Genomic DNA, 12286 nt, shown 5'->3' with positions numbered 1-12286 from the left:
CAGAACAAGAGAAACCTCTGTATTTTATCCCCAGCCTTTTAATAGAAATTCTTGATCTGCCTGAGGAAGAGCTCACAGGTCTTTGTCCCCAAAGCCTGCCCTTGGAGCTAAGAGCCTAGAGCACTGATCATTTATTGTAAACCTGAGAAATTTAATCTATTCAAAGCCAGGGGGAAAAGAGCTCTGGGGCAATGGTTTCTCAAGATTTTGCAAGGGCTATTGTGGATATAGGGAAGTTTTGCCAGGCCTAGGGGAGAAAAAAAAGGGCTAACATACTACATGTTGGTTTTCTCCATTGTTTCATGTAGTATCGGGAGGAGTGACCTAATCATTCCAAAAACCTCAGCAGGTGGAGAGCTTCATAAATAACCTATAAACTACTTCTGATGTGTTTTGTTTCTGACTATTCTAACTGCTGGCACTTTGACAGCCGTGCAGATCTAACTAGCCCCCATTATGTTTACTCCCCACATACTTTGCCCGGAATTGGGTGTGGTGAAGTTGGATCCCATATATATGCTATGTGTTTTCTGTATGGGGGTTTTGCTGAATCCTGAATGCCACAGCCTTCCTAACTGTAAATCATCATTCCTGTGATCTCTTTAATGCGCTGCCTGATGCTGAGGGAGTAGAAACATAAAACTCCCTCATCCAAACCCTGCACTGGTAGGCAATAGGAATCCTAACTGAACCATTTCCTAACAACCACTAGGTATCTTTATGCATGGAAAGCTGGCCTCTCATAAAATGATGTTGAAAACCTGCTTCTGCTGCACAGAGGAGCTGAGGAATCTGAAGACACATAGAGACTGCAGTGAACAGGGGTGACTCAGAGCTGTCTGCACATTGTTGGGAATCCTGAGAACAGATCTCTGATTTAGATTGTCGTGCCATTGCTGGTGGATAGCTGCAGCCAGGGCTGTCCTTAGGCATAGGCAGCTGCCTAGGGCACCTGAAAATTTGGGGCACCACTGGGTCTTAGTGTCCACCCTCTTGTTTTCCTATCCCTGTTCTGACCCTTCCTGCAGGCTCCCACAGATGGCTGCTCTAGCCTGGTGAGTCTTCCTTGGGAGGGAATCTAGTAGTTAAAAGTGAAAAAACCTCCAGCCTGCCAGACCTATTAGCACAACACTGAAACTGTTAAAGAGACATTCAAGGGGTAATAAAGCCATTTAACAGGCATTTGCCAACCCCAAGGTATATACTGACAGGTTTCAGAGTGGTAGTCCTGTTAGGGTATGGCTACATTTGGAATTTCAAAGCGCTGCCCCGGCAGCGCTTTGAAGTGTGAGTGTAGTCAGAGCGGCAGCGCTGGGAGAGAGCTCTCCCAGCGCTGCATGTAAACCACATCCCTTACGGGTGTAGCGTGCAGCGCTGGGAGCCGCGCTCCCAGCGCTGCTGCCCTGATTTCACTGACGTGTTACAGCGCTGTATCTTGCAGCGCTCAGGGGGGTGTTTTTTCACACCCCACTTGCAGCGCTGTAAAGTGTGAGTGTAGCCAAGGCCTTAGTCCGTATCAGCAAAAACAAGGACGAGTCCTTGTGTCACCTCAAAGACTAACAAATTATTTGGGCATAAGCTTTTGTGGACTAAAACCCATTTCATCAGATGTACACGAAAGCTTATGCCCAAATAAATTTTTATACTGTCAGTTTCTGACTTTACTGACAAAAACAGTTGTGCATTAATGTAATATTTACACAGAACACGTCAGTCTACAGGACCTTAGTTTAAAATTTGCTTTAAAAATATTTCATTAGTGAGCTGGTGCTGATTATAAAATCACATTTCTAAAAAATGCTTGCATAGAGTTTTAGATGCACAATCATCTTTAGCCTTAAATGTGTGGATCTTCAGACATACAGTTTTTTAAATAAATCGTTCAAAAGACCTCCCTTATCTAAAATACACATTTTAATTACTATAGTTAAAAAAAAAAAGTGCTTCCAAGTCTTCCTGTGTCCTTTCTGTCCATCCCTTCACCACCTGTCCCCCCACTTCCCACTGAAGAGAGCCCTTAAAGGGACAACAGTCCTTCCCTTCCAGATAGCTGGACAAAAAGTTTCCCTTTCTTTACTTCTGACTATCCGACGAACTAGTTTTAAAAGAACCCTCCAGCAAAATCAGTACCTTAGTAAGACAAAATCCTTGTTATACCTAAAATCTTTGGAAACATATTTTTTTAAAGTTGGTGAAATTTCATAACCATGTCTCTTGTTATGGAGATCACACAAAGTAAATTACTATTCCCTTTTTCTAAAAGCAATGAACATTGTTATGAACACACTAAATCTCTCTGATTAATTTAGAAGAATGTCTTTGTTTCAGTGATTTAAATATAAATTCAGTTTAGAAATACTGATTAAGAAAATGTAAAACAGAGAAGAGCTGCATCATGTATTCCATTATATGTAATGTTGTATTCAGCAGGACAGCTGACTCACCCTTACTATGAAGTTTTTACACATAAATCTCTGACAAACTTCAGGGCATATAAAAAAACCTGTGACTGACATTTTTTATTCCCAAATTTTAGTGCTTTTAATTAGATACTTTCTTCATGTCCATTCTGCATGAGGGAGAGGGCATGGAAGTCTCTGCGGGGAACTGTGATTCTCCGCCACCATGAGGCAGGCCGGGCATCTCATTATCCTTTGCTGTCAAGTCCCTCCTCCCCGCTCCCCCATTAGGCTGTGAGCTTGGGCTGCCATCCGGCATAGGGGCACCAGTTTAATAATACTGCGTAGGGCCCCATAAATCCTAAGGACGGCTCTGGCTGCAGCATGGACCAAGGGATGATATTCAGGGAAGTTCCTATGTTCACTTTTGCTTATCTCCTTACATTGTTGCAGGATTGTAATGTAACCATCAAACACATTTAGTGTGCAAACTAAGTGTCTGGGGATACTAGCTTCCCTACCTGCACTTCAGGTTGGGGTAGTAGTTGTTGGGTTTATTGTTTGAAATACAGGAGATGGTAATTCCAGTAGGAATTACTTCTAATCGTTGGGTAGAGAGGGTCCCTGACCCAAAACCCTGCTGAGTCCATTGCATCCTACACAACTCAGAGATGGATATAACCATGAGCACAACGCTTGTTGTGTTATGGAATATAAACATCAAACCTTCCAGATCTTTGTTGGGGATGTATCCTGTGTGCAGTTGTTGTTTATAATACTTTTCAAAGCCATTTAAGGGTTTGGATGCTGGGGGGGAGGAGGATGACTGGTGAGCAGTGACAAGCTGCCTAAGCCTGCACCTGCTGGCGCGTCAGAGCATTTTAGCTATACTTAGCTTGAAGTGTTCTTTCAATGCCTGATAATGGATGACATTGATCCCATGTGTTGCCAAGTATGTGAAGGTTCATATGTTGCTATAATTTTTTTTTCATTTTGTAACGTTCTGTTGGGGTCTCTTTTGTGCCCCCTTTGCAGTGTCTTACCCCATGTCTGTCTCTTTCCCCTTCTTCCCTCCTGATCTTCATACTCAGGAAAATTCTACCCTTCATGACAATGATTTCCATCAAGCTTCTGCAGGTGGCTGTAACTAACACTGACATCTCCCCCCCAATTTTCCTGCACCTACCTTGTTCCCTGGAGGTCTGGCAGGTGGTGAGCATCTACCAAGATAATGCTGAATAAGTGTCCTGGGGCATTTCACTGATAGACTGCCCTCTTGGGGGGTCCTCTGTGGGGAGTAGAATGAGATGCAATAGAGCACATGATACAAAATTCAATTAGTCTCATTTGTAAGATCATGCATGACAAAAAATAATTCTTGAATTGGTCCTGAAGTGGTTTTATTTCCTGGAATATAAAGGATTTAACACTCCAATTTGAAGAAAGTATTTTTTTATTTAAGAGAGGAAAGGCAGATACAGTGAGTGCTTTAGTAGGAGACACCTCTAATAAGGCTGCTAAATTAGAATGTGACTGCTTCCCATCCAAATCCAGAGGGCTAGTCATACTCTTCTATATGTATCCACTGTATGTATACATACAAAGCACTGATCTGAGTCAATTTCAGATGATCAGGGCAGATTCTTAACACTTAAAGTCACCATAAATGGATCTGAACTAATCATTGCTAATATGAATGAGCCTGACCTTGATGATCTTGAAACCTTTCATAGGTTATTTTACTAAATTGACAGAGAATCCCATATCCCTATTGTGATTGCAGCGGATTTTAATTAAGGGCTTGATCCTTCTGTGGAAGAATCTGGCCCTCAGTGTCATAAACTGACTAAAACCAGAATGGCTCTGGAATTGCACATTAAAGACCTGGGACTATGTTATACCTGGCAGCTCATACATCCAAAGAGTTGGGATTATTCATACTTTTCCCCAGTATATACATCCCATTCCCCTCTCCAGGGGCTTGGTTAATTCTGTAGTTGATTCTTGCCTGGATAAATTTACTGTCTTTGATCATACCTCTGTAATTCTGAATAGCAACAGATGCAAGTAAGTAACAGCCATGTATATGGAAATTTAATTCTTCATGTTTATTAGATCCCTATTTCAACATTTTTATTGGAAAAAAATTGCCTGTTGTTGGAGACAAACGGACTTTCAAGTCTTCTAGCACACTATTGCGATAAACACCCATGCCCTCTGTGAGGGGTAGAATTATTAGTTTCTCTTTTTCCAAGAAGAGGGAACATGGAGAAAATATGATGGCTCTTGAGAAAAAAGTAAAGCAAAACAAAGTAAAGACAAAGCTTGATTTGTCTTATGCCACAGCCTCAGCTTCAGATTTGTTGTGATCCTTGATGACTTATAGACAGGGGCGGCTCTAGGTATTTTGCCACCCCAAGCACTGCAGGCAGGCTGCCTTCGGGGCCATGCCTGCGGGAGGTCCTCCAGTTCCGCGGCTTTGGCATACCTGCCGCCGGATTGCTGCCGAAGGACTGGTGGACCTGCTGCAGGCAAGCCACCGAAGGCAGCCTGCCTGCCCCCCTCACAGCAACCAGCAGGGTGCCCCCTGTGGCATGCCACCCCAGGCACACGGTTGGAGTGCTGGTGCCTGGAGCCGCCCCTGCTTATAGATATTAACTCAACAAACTTCACTTGGCACAGGCTGAGTTTGCCCTATTTTGACTCAGGATTTCTGGGAATAAGGTGGAAAGCTGGCAAGTTGCTGACATACCACGTAAGACAAAGGGTCTCATCATGTGGAATGCCAACTATCTGTATAAACATGGTAAATTATGTACATTATCTAAAGATTATTAATATTTCTTTAGTTTCTCTAATATCTGTACAAACTGGATGCAAACTCCTGCATAGATACTTTGGATCATTTTTTAGAAACATTACCACAAATCATCATAGCCCAACATGGAAATCTTGATGCTCCTCTAACGGAGGATGAGTTAATTAAGATGATTAAGAATATAAAGGTGAAGAAAGCTCCAGACCAGCTGGCTTCCCTGCTGAATTCTGTAGACACTTCCTTGAACTCCTGTCTGACAAGATAACTGCAGTGTTTAATGAGTCATTTCCAGAAGGCACCCTTCTCCCTCAGGGAAATCCTAGTTTCCTAAACCAGGAAGTGATGCCATGCTATGTTCTAATTATAGGCCAGTTTTACTTATTAACAGTAATGTCAGAATATTGTCAAAAGTTCTGGTAGTGAGGCGGGAGAAGGGTTGGAGCTCTCTCATATACCCAAATGAAGTTGGGCTTGTCTGAAGCTGTTGTGGCTCTGATAACCTTTGACAGTTTATTGGTATCACAACAAGTGAAATATAATGACCCCAAACCACATGTCATTTGAGCCTTAGATGCAGAAAAGCCTTTTGATAGAGTGGGCTGGAGGTATGTGTTTTATATGCTACAAAAATTTAGATTTGGACCCTTTGTCATAAACAGATAGCTAAGGGTTAATGTCTCTTTCACCTAAAGCACCTGACCAGAGAACCAATCAGGAAACCGGATTTTTTCAACTTTGGGTGGAGGGAATTGTGTGTCTGAGGGTCTTTGTTTCAGTCTGCCTGCCTGCTTTCTCTGAGCTTTGGAGAAGTACTTTCTACTTTCTAGTCTTCTGTTTCTAAGTGTAAGGACAAAGAGATCAGATAGTAAGTTCTATGGTTTCTTTTCTTTGGTATTTGCATGAATAAGTGCTGGAGTGCTTTGATTTGTATTCTTTTTGAATAAGGCTGTTTATTCAATATTCTTTTAAGAAATTGCCCTGTATTGTGTCATCTGAATACAGAGAGACTATTTGTATTTTTTCTTTCTTTTTTATATAAAGTTTTCTTTTAAGACCTGTTGGAGTTTTTCTTTACTTCAGGGAAATTAAGTCTGTACTCACCAGGGAATTGGTGGGAGGAAGAAATCAAGGGGAGAGCTGTGTGTTGGATTGCTAGCCTGATTTTGCATTTCCTCTGGGTGAAGAGGAAAGTGCTTTTGTTCCAGGATTGGGAACGGAGAGGGGGAATCACTCTGCGTAGTTTCACAGAGCTTGTGTCTGTGTATCTCTCCAGGAGCACCTGGAGGGGGGAAGGGAATCAGGATTATTTTCCTTTGTTGTGAGACTCAAGGGATTTGGGTCTTGGGGTCCCCAGGGAAGGTTTTTCAGGGGGACCAGAGTGCCCCAAAACACTCTAATTTTTTGGGTGGTGGCAGCAGGTACCAGGTCCAAGCTGGTAACTAAGCTTGGAGGTTTTCATGCTAACCCCCATATTTTGGACGCTAAGGTCCAAATCTGGGACTAAGGTTATAACACCCTTGTATTGTTCCAGGATCCAACTATGATACTCTCCTTCAACCTCTTGTATCACTACCTACAATGTACCTCCAGGGGTACTAGGCACAGATGCCCACTGTTTCCATTACATTTTAATTTGGCTCTCGAGCTGTAGGCAGTAGCTGTATGTTCTCAAGCTATTGGAAACATACAATTCATTTCCAGAGAGTATAAATTGATATGGACAGATGATGCCCCTTATTTACATCCAAGCCAGAAACCACAATTCCAGCCCTTTTATCACTAAGTCAAAAATTCAGATCAATATCTGGTTACAAAATTAATTGGGGAAAAATCAGAGCTATTGGAAATTGCCCAGTTATCGTGTAGCATAGCTTTCTCTCACTGGAATTTCCATAGGCAAATTGATGCTATTAAGTGTCTAGCTATAAAAATACCAAAAAGATTAACAAACTAGTGAAGATAAATATATATCCTGTGATCTCTTACATAGTGATACAAACAGGTGGCATCCTCTCTCCCTGCGCCTGTGGGGGAGGGTTAATGCAATAAAAATGAATATTCTGCTTAGGGACCTGTATATTCTCAGTGGCCTACCTGTATGTATCCTTCCACCTTATTTTTGAAAATTTAGTAACCTTACTAGAGTTATTTTTATGGAGCCTGGATCAGTACCTATAACTAATAAACTTCAACTCCCTTTGGGAAAGTTGGAGGGTTCCTAGACCCACATAATAATTATGCTTGTATTGGTTACAGCATTCTAAAACCCTTATATCCACACAGGTGGAAACAGAACATGTATTAATACAGCCAGTTCTCCCTACAGGTCTCCTTGGTTCCTGTTTTTGTCCAGTGGAGAAAAATAAGGTGCCTACAATGGTGGCTGCATGAAGGTGTAACCATGCCTTCGTGGGTCACAACTGAGAATACCAAATTCAAGAATAATTGCTGAGAAATACAGTAGACACCCCAAAACTGGTTTGTTCTCCCATAAGCTATACCAGATTTCAGTTTCACCACACTAGCTAACAAGCAGGGCCGGCGTTACCATTTAGGCAATCTAGGCAATGGCCTAGGGTGCCAGAATTTGGGGGAGGATGCTATTTTGCTGGGGCGGGGGCGGCACATGGGTCCAGTGGATCTACCGCAGTCATGCCGGCGGACGGTCTGCTGCTGGAAAGGCTCCGGTGGAGCTGCCACAGTCATTTCGGCGGGCGGTGAGCTGGACTAAAGGCTCCGGCGGACCTACCCGCAGACATGCCTGCGGCAGGTCAACCGGAGCCTTTAGACCAGCAGACCGCCCGCCAAAATGACTGCGGCAGCTCCACCAGAGCCTTTCCAGCAGCAGACCGTCCGCCGGCATGACTGAGGTAGGTCCACTGGACCCGCGGGGGGCGGCGAAATGGCCGTCCGCCTAGGGTGTCAGAAACCCTGGCGCCACCCCTGCTAACAAGAAGTCAGAAAAGCAGTTTCCTTAGGCATTCCAGTCCTTATATCACCACCAAAAACACTAGACTTGAAGATGAGTGGTTCTTTAAAACCAGTTTAATCAAATAAAAAGTTCTTCTGATCTCAAAGGACCAGCCACACACCCAGGTCAATATATAACTCAGATCTTACCCAATAGTCATGCGATTGCCAATCTTTTAGTATCTAAAATCTAAAGGTTTATTTATCGAAAGAAAGGTGAGAGTTAAAATTGGTTCAAGAAATCAAATACATATAATAATTGCAAAGTTTTTGGTTCAGGCTTGTAGCAGTGATGGAATAAACTGCTGGCCTAAGTCAAGTCTCTGTTGCTTCCAAATCATGGGAAGGTCCTCAGTACCTGTGTTACAATGCTCCTCAGGGCCGGCTTTAGGCCAGTTCGCCCGATTCCTGGGAATCGGGCCCCGCGCTTTAGGTGCCTTTTAAATTTTTTTACTTACCCTGGCTGTGGTCTGCTCCAGGGTCTTCCATGGCCCCGCTCCCCTGACCAAAGCGCCTCAAGCCCCACGGCCCCGCTCTCCTGGACGGAGCTCGGACAGAGCACGACAAGCTCCGCAGCCCCGGCTGGAGCTCTGGCCGGAGCGCGGTAAGTCCCGTGGCCCTGGCTGGAGCTCTGGCCGGAGCGAAACAAGCCCTGTGGCCAAGGCTAGAGCTCCAGCCAGAGCGCAGCAAGCCCTGCGGCCCCGCTCTCCTGGCTGGAGCTCCGGCTGGAGCGTAGCAAGCCCCGTGCCCCTGGCTGGAGCTCCGGGCCCTTTAAATAGCCCCCAGGGCCCTGAGGTAGCAGGGGGCTCTCGGGGCTTTTTAAAGGGCTGGGACTCCAGCTGCCTCTGCTGCACCCCCTGCCCTGCCCGCACCAGCCCTGCCCCCCGCTGCCTGCAGCCAGTTCTGCACCCCCTGCCCGCAGCCAGCCCCTACCAAACCCCCTGCCCTGTCTCCAGCCAACCCCTGCCACACACCCCTGCCTGCACCAGCCCTTCACTGCCCGCCCTGCCCTGTCTCCAGCCAACCCCTGCTGCACCCCCCTGCCTGAAGCCAGACAGTCCCATACTCCTGTCTCCAGCCCTGCCAACCCCTGCTGCACCCCCCTGTGGCCCTGCCTGAAGCCAGCCCGTCCCACACTCCCCTGTCTCCAGCCAGCCCTGCACCCCTTGCCCTGCCTGCAGCCAGACCCTACCTCCAGTCAGCCCCTGGCCTGCCTCGAACCAGCCCCATGTCCACTGCTGCCCTGCAGTTCCCAGGCCAGTAACCTGCACATCTGCTTCAATGAGGGGGGCAGGAAGCAGTGGGGACCCACACATGTGCACCCCCCCCAGGGAGTGGCGGGGACCCACACATGTGAAACAGCAGTCATTAATAACCAATCAACAGCATATATGATGCAATGTATATAATATACAATTTTATTATTTATATAATTATGGAAAGTAAATAATACATGGAAGAAATGGAAGGCTTTTTTTTTTTTTTACACTTTTTTCTTTTTAAGTTATCCCTGCCAGGGCCCCGCCGAAAGAGTTCAAATTGGGCCCCGCACTTCCTAAAGCCGGCCCTGATGCTCCTATTAGTATAAATCCATAGTCAAGAGGTTTGAGCAGGAAAGAAGCAAAATAGAGATGTTTCCAGCACCTTTTATAGCTTCTGCCATGTGGAAGAAAATCCATTGTTTCAAACAAAGCCCACAGCACAGCTAGTGGAAAATTACAGGTAAGAGATGGAGTTTGGAATCACATGGGCAAGTTTCATGTCCAAGCATTACTTCAGTTAGAGCAGGAAAGTCCCTTAAATGTAGATGGGCATTCCCCATGGTCCATTGTGAATTAAATGTTCCTTGATGAGCCACTTAATTTGAATAATCCCTTCAAGATGTGCAAGCTAAATACTTTGTGGGAGTTACCCTAGGAGCAAACATTTGAAATCCAGGTATAGAGCTAATACTCAACTTCAAATACAAAAAAAAGATACTTAAACTCCAAGACCGGGTCCATTATGTATACTTTGTTCATGAAGAGGAACTCTTAATCCAGTGGTGGACAAACTATGGCCAGGGACCGCATCTGGCCCATGAGTCGTTTTAATCGGGCCCTTGAGCTCCTGCGGGGAAGTGGGGTTGCTCCACACAGCTCCCACAAGCAGTGACATGTCCCTCACTTGGGCACCTATGCAGATGCGTGGCCAGGGGGCTCCCGTCCATGCGCTGCCCCCGCAGTTCCCATTGGCCAGGAACCATGGGCAATGGAAGCTGCAGAGACAGCGCCTGCAGATGGGGCAGTGCACAGCAGAGCCACCTGGCCACAGCTCCCCATAGGAGCCAGGGGGTGGGGTGAAGGGACAACATGCTGCTGCTTTTGGGAGCTCAGCCCTGATCCCCCTCCCACCCTTCAAACCCCTTGGTCCCAGCTCAGAGCACGCTTCTGCATCCCAAACCCCTCATTCCCAGCTCCACTCTGGAGCCCTCATGCCCCCCTATACCTCACTTCCTGCCCTATCCTGATCCCTCTCCTACCCTCTGAACCCCTCCATCCTAGCCCAGAGCACCCTTCTACACCCCAAACACTTCATCCCCAGCCCCACCTGTAACAGAGCCCTTCACTGCTCCATTCCAAAAATCAGTTGGAGATGGCTTAATATGCAAGCACCAGTGCCCTTTTATTCTTTGAGTCAGTTCCCACCACTGTTTATATACAGTCCATTCCAGCCAGCTCCCTGGGAGATAACTAGCTTCTTCAGCCAGCTAGGACCTACAAGCACTGACTCTTTCCTTCCTGCCAGCTTTATATAGCCTCCTGGCTAACAAGGCCTGCAGGTGTTTTTCCTTAAGCCTTTTGGCAAGCCACACCCAGCCAGTACCAATTAATACTCCTTAATTGGAACTGAACTAATAGGGGCCTGGCTAGAAGCTGTTTAGTCAGCATCTTCAGCTAGAGCTCTCATCCCTTCCCCACTCCCCAACTCCAATTTTGTGTCTATTCATGGCCTACCATACAATTTCCATATCCAGATATGGCCCTTGGGCCAAAAAGTTTGCCCACCCCTGTCTGAAGTTTTGTGAAAGTCTGGGAAGGGGATTTATTGCATCCCTTAAAAGAATGCCAGTGGCAGAACATATTATGTAATGTTAAAAATGTTTCTGTGGATCTCAGGCTCTGCTGGATACAAGAAAAGATTTTATTAAAATGCATTGGATGCCACAGCGGTTGAACAAGAGCAAGGTCTTATCCTCTGAAGTTTGTTGGTCTTGTAACAAAGAAAAAGGTACTCTGATGCATGTGCTATGGGAATGTCTGGAGTCAGGCAGCTGTGGAAAGAGGTGGATGCAAGAGTTTAAACTGCTCAGCTTCAGCAGGTGAATGTCAGCTGAAAATTATATCCTAGGTTGTTTACCTGCTAGGCTGGGTTTAATTCTGCCACAAAGACTTTGGTTTTTGAGGGCTGCAGAGATCACAAGTGTGTGATTTTACAAAAATGGAAGTGTAGGCTTATGCCCAAAATAAGAGCAGTGGTATTTGGACCTATCTGAGAATCCAAAGGAAGAATATTTTCTCACCATAAAGAGCAATTATGTGAATTTGAAGAAAGGTGAACCTTGGTTCTAGATACATTTGGATAAAAATGTTGAGATGGCTCAAAAAATGCCAGGCTCCATTCTACATAACTCTTCCTCACTGTCCCCCACCAGTCCTTTCTTCCCCTCCCTGGTCACATATGTCTTTTCATTTTATTACTGTTACCCCTGCCATAATGTTATGTGTATGCAGTATTGTCCAGTTTTACAGCTTTGACAAGTTGTAAAATTGTATAATTCCATAATTCTTTTGGAGATCCTGTGAAGTATGAGTATTTGGAAACATATACCAGCTGGACTTACCTTTTGTACTTCTCACTGATTTTCATAAAGAAATAATCAAAAATTAATCATGAACATTTAAAAATCATGGAAACAAGGACTTTGATATCAGTTGGTAAATTCAGCCTTATCAATAATATCCTAGCCATGCTAAGAAAACTACTACGTTGCCAGATCCAGTTACAGTGAATAATGTGCTAATTAGTGGTTTAAACACAGTTCAGCTCTGCTTGCTGT

The sequence above is a fragment of the Gopherus evgoodei genome, chromosome 7, assembly GCF_007399415.2.
Source record: "Gopherus evgoodei ecotype Sinaloan lineage chromosome 7, rGopEvg1_v1.p, whole genome shotgun sequence".
NCBI classification, from domain to species: Eukaryota; Metazoa; Chordata; order Testudines; family Testudinidae; genus Gopherus; species Gopherus evgoodei.
Note: the sequence above shows the minus strand (reverse complement) of the source record.